General features: G+C 37.3%; 1 protein-coding gene across 1 annotated transcript in view; it reads left to right on the top strand.

Moving 5' to 3' along the window:
- The window catches only part of TENM1 (teneurin transmembrane protein 1), a 986,510-nt gene that overhangs the window by 326,411 nt on the left and 642,640 nt on the right, over positions 1–17,459 (top strand). The gene's annotated exons all lie outside the window — the stretch shown is intronic.

Here is a 17,459-nt window from a genome sequence, read left to right as displayed (position 1 = left end):
ACAAGGCCCTGGCACATCTACTTTGGAAAAAGGAATTTCAACAAAGAGATGGAAAGTGGTGAAACAAGTGTTTACTCTGAGGGAAAAAGCACATATAGGTGGGCTCAGACAGAGTCGTGCCTTTGTGGCAGATTGAATCACTTACATAGAGGCAGTTCTTCTGGGTTGCCTCTGACCAGTCATCTTGCTTTGCCTGCATTGAGTCCGTTATTAGGTGTCCCTCAGGGCCCTCCCCTGTGTGCGCCAGCATCTTTTAGCCAAGATGAATTTTCCTGCAAGGGTCTTTAGGAAATTGACCTAACATAGTATGGTCTGGCACCCCATCCCTTCTCTGACCCCTGAGGATCCTTTCTGCACATGTGTAGTTTGGGAAGTCTCCTTGACCTCAGGAATGAGAAATCTGATCTCTTTATCTTTTATCTCCTTGCTCCTATCATTATCTTTGTCCTGGAGTTTCTGTCCACAGGAGACAGATTCCAGCTACTCAGCCTGAGGCCCGTCTATCTCCTGCCTCAGATGTACTTTCTTCCCCAATATGTAAACCAAAAAAGAGAAAACAAAACAAAACAAAAAAATTACTGCATGTCCCTACATAGCTTGAATTCCATCTGCTTGTGCCCTAGGACTGGAGAATGTGTGCTTTGAAATCAGAATTACTAGTCTACGTGCTTAAGTCTGAAACCTTGTACTTTATCAGCTACAAATGAATTTCCTCATAAATCAGGTAGTTTCCCAATTTCCACAGCAAATAGAGAATGCCTTTTCTTTCTAAATAAAAGGTTGTACAGGTAGGATTGTAATGTAAACACAACTCTCAAAAATAATTCTATTAGTTCAGCTGAACTGTACTTCAGAATGAGGTCAAGACTGGCTCTGATTACTAGAGTATTTGACTACTGTGCAACTGTTTCTGTGTAATAACCCACTCTACCATTGAATATATATACGCAATGCTGCTAAAGAGCCCTTGCAGAAATTAGTGGTAAACAAAGGGGACATTATAACCTCCCATTAGTGAGAGGTAGCTTTTGAGTGTTGTTTAAAGAGTAGGGCTGCATCTGCACTGAATTAATCGTATCTTCTCTTCTAGTCTTCTTTGCAACAAAGAACATGCATTTGGACAGAATAGTTAGTCAGGATTATGTGAGAAATCTATAGCTATAGAATAAAACAAAGGCAACTAACCTGTTAAGGTGGGAATGGCAAATGTGTGTCACTAGTATTGAGTCCACCTGATTGGTCATAGTACTTTGTTGTTGAGCCCAGATTGGCCCATGAATCTTTCCTGCCACATTAGGATCAAACCTAATTTGTTGATCATTTTTACATGTATGTAACAATCAAAGCATTCAGGAAGTTTAAAATCCAGATTTGAAACCCGTCTGATTTTACCAGCGTGAAGGAAAAATGGAAGGCAAGTCAGGAGAAATTCACCTGCCATTTCCTTCACTCATGGCAGTTTGTGAACACAGATGGGTTTTTCAGTCTTATCAGTTGTTACTTTGTTTCATTGTTCCCAGTATTCAACTGGGAATTTTAAGTTGGGCAAACAAAACGTTCTTTTCTTCTCCATTTTCTAAAGCCTTGCTTACTAAGTTATAATTAATATATAATAAATTGTACATATTTATAGTGTAAAATTTGGCAAATTTTGACCCATGAAAACATCACAATCATCATAATGAATATATCAATAACCTCTCAAAGCTTTCTCTTGCCACTCTGTAATGCTTTTCCCTCTACCACTCCCAACCATCTCCACTTCAGGCAACCTGGGATTCGCTTTCTGTCACTATAGATTAGTTTGCGTTTTGTAGAGCTTTGCATAAATGAAAGCATACAGTATGTAGACTTTTTGACCCTTAAAAAACTCAGCATATTTTTATATTTATCCATGTTTTTATATGTATCAATAGTTTATTCCTTTTTATGACTCAGTAGAAGTTCCAATACTTTGGCCAGTTGATGTGAAGAGCTGACTCATTGAAAAGACCCTGATGCTGGGAGAGATTGAAGGCAAAAGGAGAAGGGGGCAGCAGAGGATGAGATGGTTAAATAGCATCACCAACTCAATGGACATGAATTTGAACAAACTCTGGGTAATAGCAGAGGACAGAGGAACTTGGCTACAGTCCATGGGATTGAAAATATTAAGACACTACTTAGCAACTGAAGAACAACAGTAGTCCACTGTATTAATGTAGGAGAGTATGCAGTTATGCATCTGTTGATGGCTATTTGAACTATTTCTAACTTTTGACTATTACAAATAAAAATGCTGTGAGCATTTGTGTACATATCTTTGTATGAATACATGATTTCATTTCTATTGGATAAATAGTTATCTAAGAGTATGTAAAACTTTATAAGACATGGGGGCTTCCCTGGTGGTTCAACTGGTCAAGAAACTGCCTGCAATGTGGAAGACCTGGGTTTGATCCCTGGGTTGGGAAGATCCCCTGGAGAAGGGAACTGCTACCCACTCCTGTATTCTGGCCTGGAGAATTCCATGGATAGTCCATGGGATCACAGAGTCAGACATGATTGAGTGACTTTCAGTTCACTTCACACCTATGAATACTTAATAGCAAGATGCAAAAGAAGAAAACTATTGCCAGGCATTGACCACACCCCTTAACAAATTTCAATAATAGATATAGGACTATAGAACTCTTTTTGAGTACCCTACTCAGTGTCCATGAATACTGGACTGTTTCAAATACTGGAGTATCCCTGTTTCAAAGTCGTTTCCTTTAATCATTTCAGATGGTTTTTTCTCCAGTCTCAGGTGGTTTCCTCGCATCCATGTGCTGTTCTGGACTCTGGGGACAACTGCGTATCTCTAGAATTATCTTTTCTTTGCAGCTCTCTCCTATTTGGTACTCAGTACAGCCAACTCTAGTTGTTGGCTTTTCCAGACTACCAGGTTTGTCTCCTCAACTCATAGAAACTGCCAGGCTCCCCCTACACTCTTCCTCCCTGTGCTAAGATCGGGAAACTCTGCATGCAGTAAGCTGGAGCATTCATAGGGCTCGTGCCATTTGTTTCCCATATCTCAGGGATCACTTTCCTTTGTTGCCCAATGTCTGAAAACCAGTGTTTCATATATCTTGTCTGCTTTGTGTTGCTGTTTCAGGCATGAGAATACATTTGGTCCCTGTCACCCTATCTTGCCTGGAAGTAGAATTCTGCTCCAGAATTGTTCTCTAAACAGAATTCAAATTTAGAAGTTCCTAATGAGCATTCTAAAAGTTCTTTCCACAACTTTTGCCCATTTGGAAAGCTACTTCTATCTCTGAAAAGAAAAAAAAAAAAAAAAAAGTCCTCTGAGTTCATGAAAACAGTCTCTCAGAGGAGCCACCTGCACACTCCAGGACGCTCTATAAACTTGCCAAGGTGGTCATTTGCATATGGTATATAGGACTGAACTGATGGGTAAGAGCAGAAGAAGTTTTGGCTCAACTGAAAGATTATCTTCTACCAGGGCTTTGTGGCTAGTTTGATCAAAGACTTCCCAGTTCTACACCCTAGGGTATATTTTGAAGAATTTTTTAGGAATTCATTTTCCAATTCTTTAAGCTAAAAATAATAGTGAGGACAACTTTCTTTGTGAGACTATTTCAATCAGAAGTCAATACAGAGAACTTGTTCCCCATTAGTTTAACATTGCTATAAATTGTTTTGTTTTGTTTTTCCTAAATCCATGGCCAATGGGTTGCTGTCCTTCTCTTTTTGCCAAATTTCTGGAGCACTGGTTATTTGAAATTCATAGCTGTATACCAAAATATCAATTTTTAAATTTGCAGTGGTCAGCCTTGTTTTATGTTAAACAAAACCGATTCATATGTGTCAGAATTTTATTAAACAATTTAACCTTTTCAAGACTGCTTTTATATTAACTACTGACTTTAAAATATTGTTATTTTTTATCACTCCTTGTCTAGAGTTATTCTAAGGCCTGAAGGGATGGCAATACTACCTTTTATTTATATGGCTCTTCATGGACCATGGGCTTCCCTTGTGGCTCAGCTGGTAAAGCATCTACCTGCAATGTGGGAGATCTGGGTTCGATCCCTGTGTTGGAAAAGTCCCCGGGAGAAGGGAAAGGCTACCCACTCCAGTATTCTGGCCTGGAGAATTCCATGAACTGTATAGTCCATGGGGTCTCAAAGAGTTGGACATGACTGAGCGACTTTCACTCATAGATCATACAACACTTTGCAGAAGTTATCTCATTTGATGTTGGGAGATGCTAAAAATTTAGGAAACATTAGGGTCTGGAGGTCTAATTCAGCAGGTAATGCAGACAATATGCATACAGAGAAAGAATATAAAAGTCATGTAGTAAAGATTAGAAATGCTCTAAGGAAGGGTATAAGATTATTGGCAGGAGGGAGAAAGTTGGAGAATACTTTGTGAAGGTACTGACCCAAGCCAGATATTAGAAATTAAACTGGTGAAAAATCAGAGGGACATATTCTAGGTGGTTGATACAAGATGTCCAAAGATACTGAGGCAAAAATAAATAGGTCGTCTTTGAAAGATGGTTATAAGAATCCCTTAATGGAGCAGAATGCCGTTTACTCAGTAGTTCTTTGGGAACAGTGACTCTAGTACACAGTTTTCTCTTGATATCTTCACTCAATCATCACAAAATAAATGCTTACAGATTAGAGTAGAATGTTACAGAGGTCACATTGTTTGCCTTTAAGAGTATAAGCAGCAAGGGAAAAACAACAAATAACACACAAGAGGATTCCCATAAGGATAATAGCTGATCTTTCAATAGAAACTCTTCAGGCCAGAAGGGATTGGCAGGACATACTTAAAGTGAAGAAAGAAAAAAACCTACAGCCCAGATTACTGTACCCAGCAAGGATCTCATTCAAATATGAAGGAGAAATCAAAAGCTTTACAGAAAAGCAAAAGCAGAGAGAATTCAGCGCCACCAAACCAGCTCTCCAACAAATGTTAAAGGATCTTCTCTAGACAGGAAACACAGAAAAAGTGTATAAACTCGAACCCAAAACAACAAAGTAAATGCTAACGGGATCATACTTATCAATAATTACCTTAGATGTAAATGGGTTGAATGCCCCAACCAAAAGACAAAGACTGGCTGAATGGATACAAAAACAAGACCCCTATATATGTTGTTTACAAAAGACCCGCCTCGAAACAAGGGACACATACAGACTGAAAGTGAAGGGCTGGAAAAAGATATTCCATGCAAATAGAGACCAAAAGAAAGAAGGAGTAGCAATACTCATATCAGATAAAACAGACTTTAAAACAAAGGCTGTGAAAAGAGAAAAAGAAGGACACTACATAATGATCAAAGGGTCATTCCAAGAAGAAGATATAACAATTATAAATATATATGCACCCAACATAGGAGCAGTGCTATATGTTAGACAAATGCTAACAAGTATGAAAGGGGAAATTAACAAAAACACAATAATAGTGGGAGACTTTAATACCCCACTCACACCTATGGATAGATCAACTAAACAGAAAATTAACAAGGAAACACAAACTAAATGATACAATAGACCAGTTAGACCTAATTGATATCTATAGGACATTTTACCCCAAAACAATGAATTTCACCTTTTTCTCAAGTGCGCATGGAACCTTCTCCAGGATATATCACATCTTGGGCCATAAATCTAGCCTTGTTAATTCAAAAAAAAATTGAAATCATTCCAGGCATCTTTTCTGACCACAGTGCAGTAAGATTAGATGTCAATTACAGGAGAAAAACTATTAAAAATTCCAACATATGGAGGCTGAACAACAGGCTGCTGAATAACCAACAAATCACAGAAGAAATCAAAAAAGAAATCAAAATATGCATAGAAATGAATGAAAATGAAAACAGAACAACCTAAAACCTATGCTGCTGCTGCTGCTAAGTCACGTCAATTGTGTCTGACTCTGTGTGACCCCATAGACAACAGCCCACCAGGCTCCCCCGTCGCTGGGATTCTCCAGGCAAGAATACTGGAGTGGATTGCCATTTCCTTCTCCAGTGAATGAAAGTGAAGAGTGAAAGTGAAGTTACTAAGTCGTGTCCGACTCTTTGTGACCCCATGGACTGTAGCCTACCAGGCTCCTCCATCCATAGGATTTCCCAGGCAAGAGTACTGGGACACTGTAAAAGCAGTGCTAAGGGGAAGGTTCATAGCAATACAGGCTTACCTCAAGAAACAAGAAAATAGTCAAATAAATAACCTAACTCTACACATAAAGCAACTTGGAAAGGAAGAAATGAAGAACCCCAGGGTTAGTAGAAGGAAAGAAATCTTAAAAATCAGGGCAGAAATAAATGCAAAAGAAACAAAAGAGATCATAGCAAAAATCAACAAAGCCAAAAGCTGGCTCTTTGAGAAGATAAATAAAATTGACAAACCATTAGCCCGACTCATCAAGAAACAAGGGGAGAAAAATCAAATCAATAAAATTAGAAATGAAAATGGAGAGATCACAACAGACAACACAGAAATACAAAGGATCATAAGAGACTATTATCAGCAACTATATGCAAATAAAATGGACAACTTGGAAGAAATGGACAAATTCTTATAAAAGTACAACTTTCCAAAACTGAACCAGGAAGAAATAGAAAATTTTAACAGACCCATCACAAGCATGGAAATTGAAACTAATCTGAAATCTTCCAGCAAACAAAAGCCCAGGTCCAGACGGCTTCACAGCTGAATTCTACCAAAAATTTAGAGAAGAGCTAACAACTATACTACTCAAACTCTTCCAGAAAATTGCAGAGGAAGGTAAACTTCCAAACACATTCTATGAGGCCACCATCACCCTAATACCAAAACCTACAAAGATGCCGCAAAAAAAGAAAACTACAGGCCGATATCACTGATGAACATAGATGCAAAAATCCTTAACAAAATTCTAGCAAACAGAATCCAACAACACATTAAAAAGATCATACATCATGACCAAGTGGGCTTTATCCCAGGGATGCAAGGATTTTTCAATATCCACATATCAATCAATGTAATATACCACATTAACAAATTGAAACATAAAAACCATATGATTATCTCAGTAGATGCAGAGAAAGCCTTTGACAAAATTCAACATCCATTTATGATTAAAAACCCTCCAGAAAGCAGGAATAGAAGGAACATATCTCCACATAATAAAAGCTATATAAGGCAATGGCACCCCACTCCAGTACTCTTGCCTGGAAAATCCCATGGACAGAGGAGCCTGGTAGGCTGCAGTCCATGGGGTCATGAAGAGTTGGATATGACTGAGTGACTTCACTTTCACTTTTCACTTTCATGCATTGCAGAAGGAAATGGCAACCCACTCCAGTGTTCTTGCCTGGAGAATCCCAGGGATGGGAGCCTGGTGGGCTGCTGTCTATGGGGTTGCACAGAGTTGGACATGACTGAAGTGACTTAGCAGCAGCAGCAGCATGACAAACCCACAGCAAACATTATCTTCAATGGTGAAAAATTGAAAGCATTTCCCCTAAAGTCAGGAACAAGACAAGGGTGCCCACTCTTACCACTACTATTCAACATAGTTTTGGAAGTTTTGGCCACAGCAATCAGAGCAAAAAGAGAAATAAAAGGAATCCAAACTGGAAAAGAAGAAGTAAAACTCTCACTGTTTGCAGATGACATGATCCTCTACATAGAAATCCCTAAAGACTCCACCATAAAATTACTAGAGCTAATTAATGAATATAGTAAAGTTGCAGGATATAAAATCAACACACAGAAATCCCTTTACATTCCTATACACTAATAATGAGAAAATAGAAAGAGAAATTAAGGAAACAATTCCATTCACCATTGCAATGAAAAGAATAAAATACTTAGGAATATATCTACCTGAAGAAACTAAAGACCTATATATAGAAAACTATGAAACACTGGTGAAAGAAATCAAAGAGGACACTAATAGATGGAGAAATATACCATGTTCATGGATTGGAAGAATCAATATGGTGAAAATGAGTATACTACCCAAAGCAATCTATAGATTCAATGCAATCCCTATCAAGCTACCAGTGGTATTTTTCACAGAACTAGAACAAATAATTTCACAATTTGCATGAAAATACAAAAAACCTCGAATAGCCAAAGCAATCTTGAGAAAGAAGAATGGACCTGGAGGAATCAACCTGCCTGACTTCAGGCTCTACTACAAAGCCACAGTCATCAAGACAGTATGGTACTGGCACAGAGACAGAAATATAGATCAGTGGAACAAAATAGAAAGCCCAGAGATAAACCCACGCACCTATGGACACCTTATCTTTGGCAAAGGAGGCAAGAATATACAATGTAGAAAAGACAATCTCCTTAACAAGTGGTGCTGGGAAAACTGGTCAACCACTTGTAAAAGAATGAAACTAGAACACTTTCTAACACCATATACAAAAATAAACTCAAAATGGACTAAAGATCTAAACATTAGACCAGAAACTATAAAACTCCTAGAGGAGAACATAGGCAAAACACTCTCCAACATAAATCAAAGCAGGATCCTCTCTCTATGACCCACCTCCCAGAATATTGGAAATAAAAGCAAAAATAAACAAATAGGGCCTAATTAAAATTCAAAGCTTCTGCACAACAAAGGAAACTATAAGCAAGGTGAAAAGACAGCCTTCAGAATGGGAGAAAATAATAGCAAACGAAGCAATGGACAAAGAATTAATCTCAAAAATATACAAGCAACTCCTGCAGCTCAATTCCAGAAAAATAAACGACCCAATCAAAAAATGGGCCAAAGAACTAAACAGACATTTTTCCAAAGAAGACATACAGATGGCTCACAAACACATGAAAAGATGCTCAACATCACTCATTATCAGAGAAATGCAAATCAAAACCACAATGAGGCACCATTTCAGGCCAGTCAGAATGGCTGCTATCCAAAAGTCTACAATCAATGAATGCTGGAGAGGGTGTGGAGAAAAGGGAACCTTCTTACACTGTTGGTGGGAATGCAAACTAATACAGCCACTATGGAGAACAGTGTGGAGATTCCTTAAAAAACTTCAAATAGAACTGCCTTATGACCCAGCAATCCCACCGCTGGGCATACACACTGAGGAAACCAGAATTGAAAGAGACATGTGTACCCCAATGTTCATCGCAGCACTGTTTATAATAGCCAGGACATGGAAGCAACCTAGATGTCCATCAGCAGATGAATGGATAAGAAAGCTGTGGTACATATACACAATGGAATATTACTCAGCCATTATAAAGAATACATTTGAATCAGTTCTAACAAAGTGGATGAAACTGGAGCCAATTATACGGAGTGAAGTAAGCCAGAAAGGAAAACACCAATACAGTATACTAACGTATATATATGGAATTTAGAAAGATGGTAACAATAACCCTGTATATGAGACAGAAAAAGAGATTCAGATGTGTAGAACAGTCTTTGGGACTCTGTGGGAGAGGATGAGGGTGGGATGATTTGGGAGAATGGCATTGAAACACGCATATTATCATATGTGAAATGAATCACCAGTCCATGTTCGATACATGAGACAGGGTGCTCAGGGCTGGTGCACTGGGATGACCCAGAGGGATGGGATGGGGAGGGAAGGGGGAGGGGGGTTAACACATGTACACCTGTGGCGGATCCATGACGATGTATGGCAAAACCAATACAATATTGCAAAGTAATTAGCCTCCACTTAAAATAAAAAAAAAAAAAGAGTAGGTGTTTGAAGCATTTGCAGTTGTTTTAAGCAGTCATTTAACTCTTTAGCTCACTGTTCTCACTTCTCAACATGGTATTGTGCTGCAAATTAATGCAGTTTGATACACACACACATGCATACATACAAAATACATACAAAATACACACAATAAACAAACAGCTTCACATCCTTAGTGAACATAATGAAAATACAAAAGTATACATGGAAGACCACAATGGTCAATAAGGATCCAGGCTCCAAAGTGATATGAATAGCCAGAAAATTGGATCAGCATAGGTAAGAAATGAGAAATTTTTAGGGCCATTGAGCACCATGCATTTTCAGTGTTCAGTAGCCCTGAAAATTTCTTATTTAGGCCAGGAAGTCTCTGTCTCATTTGAAATGTTGAAATAAAGGGAACCTGCATAGGTTCTCATTGATCTAAACTTCTGTTGAAGTCCAGGACCTCCCACCATCATTTCTAATCCCTGAATCTTTTTCTAGACTCTTGTCATGAAGGCTGTAAAACAGGCCTTTTTGTTGTGGTAACTGAATTAGTTTCAGAGAAAATTTTCCCATTTTATGTGAGTACAGTCTAAGCTGGACCCTGCAGTAAGATGAATATTTATTCAAGGAAGTAAACAGAAATTGTTTATTCCCACATCATATTTCCTTCCTTTTTAGGTTGCTGAAGGATATTTTCATGTCGATCTAAACAAGATTGAAGTCCCTTTTGATTTCTTCCAAGTTTCTACCTCACATCATCATCTTCCTACCTCATCTCCAAGAATTATGCTATAATTCTGTGTCCTTCTCTGGTTTGGACCATGTTTACAGATTCGCAACTCGCTATACTTTGGAGTGCATCCTTTCTAACATTAACATGGTCTTTTAACTGTATTCTGGGATGGCTCCAGTGAGCCAATATCAGTCACAAAGCATGAATGTTTATATTTTAGGCTTTTAATTCTGCCCAGGTTTTTTGCCTATTTTTCACTATACTGACAAGATGGAGAAATCTTAAAAATTAAATAAGGCAAAATTGGTAGGTCCTGAGTACCGAGATAATGAGTGCATTTGGAGCTGTGAGGTGGGGAGACTAGGCTTCAGGAAGCTTAGTTATTTAAGTCCTCTGATATCCACAGTCTCCAGACTTGCATGTGGGAGCATTCCATCTATTACTCCTGTGCCCTAGAAAAGGCTGATGAGGCCTGAGCAGAAAATAAAGGTCAGTTCTGGGTGGTGTACCTTTATTACTCTGTTGTCATTTGGACCTTTAAAAAGGCTCTCTGTGAAAATTGCCAAAGGACATGAAATGGTCCTGTTAACTCACTCTGTTCAGGGCCTAGTGTAGTACTGTGGATTTGATAAAGCTTTTTCACAATGTAAGAGAAAGCATTAAATTGGGCTAATTTTCGAAGACTAGGAGAAAGCAGAGAAGTCTATTTTGTTTTGTTTTCAACTTGAAATTGAGTGGGTGTTCAGCAGAACTGTGTGTAAGTAAACTTACATGAACTGATTTGTTTGACAATTTGATATCATTTTCCTTTCAAAGTCCCGAAACTGAGAAATATAAAATGGTACCCAGTTGTGAAAATTATTTGCCTTCTGTCTGGTGTTGCTCCTTTCTACCTTCTCTCCCTCCCCATCTTTCTCCCTCCCTTCCTTCTGCCTTCCTTCCTTCTTCCCTTTCTCCCTCTTTTTTTTCTATCCTTCCTTCCCTTCTTCATATTTCTTTCTGAAGACTGTAATAACTCATTGAAAATTTCCCTAGAGCCAATAATGAATTATTAGTGGCTGTGCAGTATTTTTTAATTGTGTAAATTTTTATTCACTGTGCCATAGAGTGATGATGGTTTAGTCACTAAATCGTGTCCAACTCTTATGACCGCCATGGACTGTAGCCTGCCAGGCTCCTTTGTCCATGGGATTTCCAATGCATTGCCATAGAATAATTTTTGTAATAGCCGCATTCATAAACTGATGATTTCATGTTTCATGAGGAACTATTTACTAAATTGATTTTTTACATGATATAGTTTATGTACTCTGTTTATCAATAATCTTACAATTCACAATGAATACCTAGGCTGTATCAATACTTTAACATAGTAAGACTTGTAATCATGACAAGATCTTATTTAGCTAATGTGACTGATTATCCTTCACAGTAGAAATAGGAATAGTACCTTGACCCATAAAACCACTAATACTTTTCCCTTTTGAAAATATTAACCATTTCACATTTTGCACTAACAGCCTTAAGTTATAGTTAACAAATTTTATTACAAGAGAGTTTACCTAGAGATTTATTTCTAGTTGGACCTGAACATTTTGCAGATGAGGAAACTGAGGCCCCAAGATATTAACTGACTTATCTAAAAATCACATGGCTAATTAATAGCATGTGTCTTTGCATATAGTCCATAAGGCTTATTATGAATTACAGTAATTAAGGATAATAATTTTATGACCTCTCTCTCTCTTTCTTATTTTGGAAGTAGAGTAAATTCTTTGGAAGTTATATTCCAAATCACTCAGGTCATGGCTAACATTTATCATGCTTTTTGACTTCCAATGATTTATTTGGAGTGTGATGTCCTAAAGGTCCATTTTTAGAGGAAGGGTGGATAAGTAGAATTGAAAGAAAAATAAAGTCTTGAGCTTATCAGAAACTCAGAAATGGCATTTCTAGAAAAATGCTGATATAAATAACCATTACTTTCTCTTTCAAGTTTTGATAAATGACTTCTTCAGGCTGAATACCTGAAGATCAATCCCTAGATTCGTAAAGAATATATAGTAGTTCATTTTATTCAGTATGTTGTAGAATTTTTTAAAAAAATATTAACTCATTAGCATTAATAGAGGCCTATAGTGATTCTGCAAGGAGATCCAACCAGTCCATTCTAAAAGAGATCAGTCCTGGGTGTTCTTTGGAAGGAATGATGCTAAAGCTGAAGCTCCAGTACTTTGGCCACCTCATGCGAAGAGTTAACTCATTGGAAAAGACTCTGATGCTGAGGGGAATTGGGCACAGGAGAAGAAGGGGATGACAGAGGATGAGATGGCTGGATGGCATCACCAACTCAATGGATGTGAGTTTGAATGAACTCTGGTGGCATGCTGCAATTCATGGGGTTGCAAAGAGTCGGACACAACTGAGCGACTAAACTGAACTGATAGTGATTCTTCCTGCCAGATCCACTCAACTTAGTCTCATGATTCCCAGCTACAGAATGTTCCCTTAGCTGCTGAAAGCTCATCAGTGATCAGTTTCATCTTTATTTTCCCCTCTAAAACTGACTTTCAACTCTATGTTCCTTACGAAAAAAATGTTGCCAAGAGGATCAATGACAAATCATGAGCCACTTAGCCTTGAGTGCCTCTTAGCTTATAAATAAGCAAAACAGCATTTTGAGTACCTTTCTGTTCATTATTACATGTACTTTCTACCATTAGGAGGAAAAAAGCTGAGCCTCCTTCTGGCTCAGAGACCCTTGGCTCCACTTGTGAAAACTAAGGAGTTCTTCAGTCCCCTAACTCTCTTTCTATCTTATGGTCTTACCGTTGTTGTTTAGTCCCTAAGTCATGTCCAACTCTTTTGCAACCCCATGGACTACAGCCTACTAGCCTCCTCTGTCCATTGGTTTTTCCAGAGTACTGAATGGGTTACCATTTCCTCCTCCAGGGAATCTTTCCAACCCGGGGATTGAACCCATGTCTCCTGCTTGACAGGTGGATTCTTTACCACTGAGCCACCTGGGAAGCCCATCTTATGGAATACAATGCACTGAAAAAAAACAAGTATAGAGGTATAACTGAAGTAACAATAAACTACACAAATGTAAAGTGTATAATATGATAAACTTTGGTATGCATACACATGTGTAACTATTGCCACAGTCAAGATGGCAGATGTTTAGATATCCCAAAGGTATCTTTGTGCCCCTTTGTTCTCTATTTCTCCCTTACTTTCTTCCCCTAGACATAACCACTGATTGGCTTTCTATCACTGCAGGTAGGTTTGCATTTATAGAATTTTATTTAAATGGAAACATGCAGTATATACACCTTCTGTTGGTCTTTTTTTTTCACTCACCATAATTATTTTGAGGTCCATGCATCATATTATATATCAAATGTTCTTTTTTTGACTGAGTAGTATTCCATAGTATGCACATACCACAGATGATTCATCCTATTAGCTCTTCATGGACACTTGGGTTGTTTCTAATTTTTAGCTGTTACTGAGTAAAGTTTCTGAACAACCTCATACAGATATTTGTGTGGACAGTAATTTTTATTTCTTTGTGATAAATGTCCCAAAGTACCTTGTTCTCCTGTTAAATTTAGCTTTTCCTCTTTAGGAAGCTGCCAGATTATTTTCCAAAGTGATTATACCATTTGACTTTCTTACCAGCAGTGTATGTAGTTTCTCCACAGCTGATGTGGTCAGAAGTTTTTAACCATTCTGGTAAGTCTGTAGTGGTATCTCATTATAGTTTTAGTTTGTACTTTCCTAACAACTAATGATATTGAGCATCTTTTCATTTGTTTGTTCCTTCCTATATCTTTTTCTGTGAAGTATCTCTTTGAATCTTGCCCATTTAAAAAACTGATTTCAACTCTTTTTTTTAATCTGTTCAGATTTGTCTCCTGCAAGGCTGCAAAATAGTTTTTCCTTTCAATCAGAATTAAATGCATGTTCATGAGGCCTACATACATCATTCACTTGGGATCATCTTTGTCTGTTTACTCCTAAAATGTAGTTTCTCATGTTGCCAGTCTATCCATTTACATCTTAGATATTCTAAGATTGTACTTACATTTCTCTTGTGGCTAGCTTTTTGGTAAGAATAGATCTATACTAAATCCAATTGAACTTTATCTTCTCTTGGGAAAAAGTAGTATTTTAGTAACAAGTTTATATGTGCAAGGCTAAAAACATCCACTTATGGTACCTTGTAAGTGCTTTTATAGAAAGTACAGCCTATGGGAATTTTGAATACCACCAAGACATTTGTGTTTTCAAGGAAATAATTTACAATGGTAACATTGATTTCAAGAAAGGGAAGTGAGGCTGTTCAATGAATATCACTTTTGTGAATAAGTGAAACTTTTCCTTTTCTTTCTTTACTTATTTAAACTTTTTTCTTTATCATCAGAAAACAAGCAACTGATAGCTTACTTGGATTGTTACTTTTGAAAGTTACATATTGGTAAGGAAGCATACTTTTATCTGACTGTGTTTAAGGGAATGTGGTGTTTAGTCTTTGCATTCAAATCATTGTTCCAATGGAAATCTTACATAATTTTTTATCATATTATACCACATTTCCTTAGACGGGAACAAATCCATGTTCAAGTTTCTTTTTGAATGGTGGGAAAATCCCTTTAACAAAGAGGGATTCTGCTTACATCCATCAGTCGTTATTTTAAAAGAACTTTTCTATTATTTTATATTCTGAAGTGACAAATTAGCTGTCTATTTTTATTTGCTCATCCTTTTCCAATGAATGTCTTTAATATGACTCAGATGTGTATATTAAAATCTTTGGAAAGTCACATCTCATACATCATTGTATGAGTGAAAATAAATGCAGGTTTGTGCTTTTAAAAGTAAATTCCCTAATTAGTGCCCTTAATCTATGCAAATAGATGGGAGGGGGCACTTCAGAGTAATTCAGTTCAATAACTTTCTTGCTGGTGTCTAAATAGAATTTGAGTTGTTGCAAAATCTTTGGTAATGCCACAGTAAGATTGCTCTCTGACTTCTCTCATTTTCCTAGCTCCCACTGATTTATAAGAAAACTGTAGGGAAGAAGTTTTCAAAGTATGGTCCTTGGACAAATAGCATAAGCCTTAACCTACGAACTTGTGAGAAATGCAGATCCTTTAGCTCTACCACACACCAGCTGAATAAGACATTGAAACAGGGTGGGGGAGGGCAGGCACAGCAACCTGTTTTGTTACAAACCTTCCAGGTGATTCTGAAGCATGCAGAAGTTTGGGAACCACTAGTCTAGGGGAAGGAAGGAAGTTGTGAATGCAGGCCTAGATAAACTTCCTTTTCTACAGTTCCAAGCTGACAGGTTCATGACAAGGTTGCTGCAGCAACAACTACACAGGATTGGATAGCTTTGTGAAATTAAGAGGCATGAATACAAACTGACCACAATGTTCTAGATCACTAAAATTTATATTGGGAAAGATGGATTTTTACTTTTAGCCTTATGTCGAAGAAAAGCCCAGTTTCATAAGGTTTTGTGTGTGATGTGGAAACCATGCCTATTTTTTTAAACATCACTCCATTGGAATTTAGAAAATTTTGGTAGAAAAACAGAATTACTCTTAAAGACAGTCATCACAAAAATCATAAGCAACATCCTCAACAGTGATGAATAACCCTGAAAAAATTTATAATTGACTTTCCTTAATACAATATAGTAGCTTTATTTGCCTGCAACATGTTTCACAGAACACTGTGCTGGGCACCTAATGGCTATTGAATAAGCATTAAGATTTGATTTGTTAAACCCTCATTTGACAATTACATGTCACACAAAAATACAGACATTTAAAAACCCTGTTTGTATTCTGTACTCATCTTTCTAGAAGAGTTAGTTTAAATTGGTCTAAATATGGTCAGTCTAAATTCTAGCACTTTCTGTATTCAAAGAATTTAATTCATTTTAGGGTTTGCATTTTATTGATATGTGCTAAGGATTAGATGCACTCAGTTAAGCTTCTTCCTGGCCAAATGACATACCCTGTCTCTGATGTCAGTCTGAGAAAATCTTATATAGTGTACAACATCCCCAGATTACCTTATCTAAGTATTACATGGACATTTCAGATGATATGTCTTGGCATGTGGTCATTTTTCATTAACTTATTAAGGTCTGTTAAAGCATCTTTCCCCCTTTTTGACACTTTGCCATAATTGAATGCAAAATTGACTATAAAACTGAATGAATGCCTGATATCCATGCAGTAAGCTGATGACTCTTCCTTGGTTTCTAGCAGACATCAGTTGCAGATGTTCTAGGAAAAAGGGCTCTGTTGCTGTCCAATATTGGCTATGGACAGTGCTGTCTGTCCTCTGGACTTTATTTTCCTCAACTGTAGACAGAGGGGATTCATTATATCATCTCTAAGATCCTAAATATTTTATGATTCTAAGGCTTAGGGGAAGTTTGGTGGGGGGGGGGCGGGATCCAAGCCTCAAAGCACTGCTGAGGTATAATATACGATTGAAAGATTTTATGTATTTCTTGAAAGAATGAATGAAACAGAATAACCAGCATAAAGTCAGCCTCAATATTCTTTGGAGACAATGGGAAATAGTGATATTAGGTACTCATAATTTTAGAGTTTAGACTAATGTGTTTGGGAAAAATACTTTTGAAAAGTATATTTAATCTTAATGCTTTTCCCTCAAAGTTTTCACATTGAATTATGTATTCTTAACTCTAAGGTATATGAAATACTTAGAAAAGGCAATAATTTAAATATTTTAAGCATAGATATGCTCTGACAATCATATATATTCTTCCTAGAAGAGAAATATCTTTTAAAGGACAGCTCTCTACACTTTATACTCCCCTGTACTCACTTATTTCATTACATTTGTGTAATCTAAAGTTGTAGCTATAAAGCTATTTTAGGCATGCTTTTTCCAGAACCTTGTAAGAATCAACAGGAGCATAATTTTAAGCTACAGAAGCACAAAATAAGCACAGAATCC

This window comes from Capra hircus, assembly GCF_001704415.2.
Source record: "Capra hircus breed San Clemente chromosome X unlocalized genomic scaffold, ASM170441v1, whole genome shotgun sequence".
NCBI classification, from domain to species: Eukaryota; Metazoa; Chordata; class Mammalia; order Artiodactyla; family Bovidae; genus Capra; species Capra hircus.
This window is presented reverse-complemented; position numbering and strand designations above follow the sequence as displayed.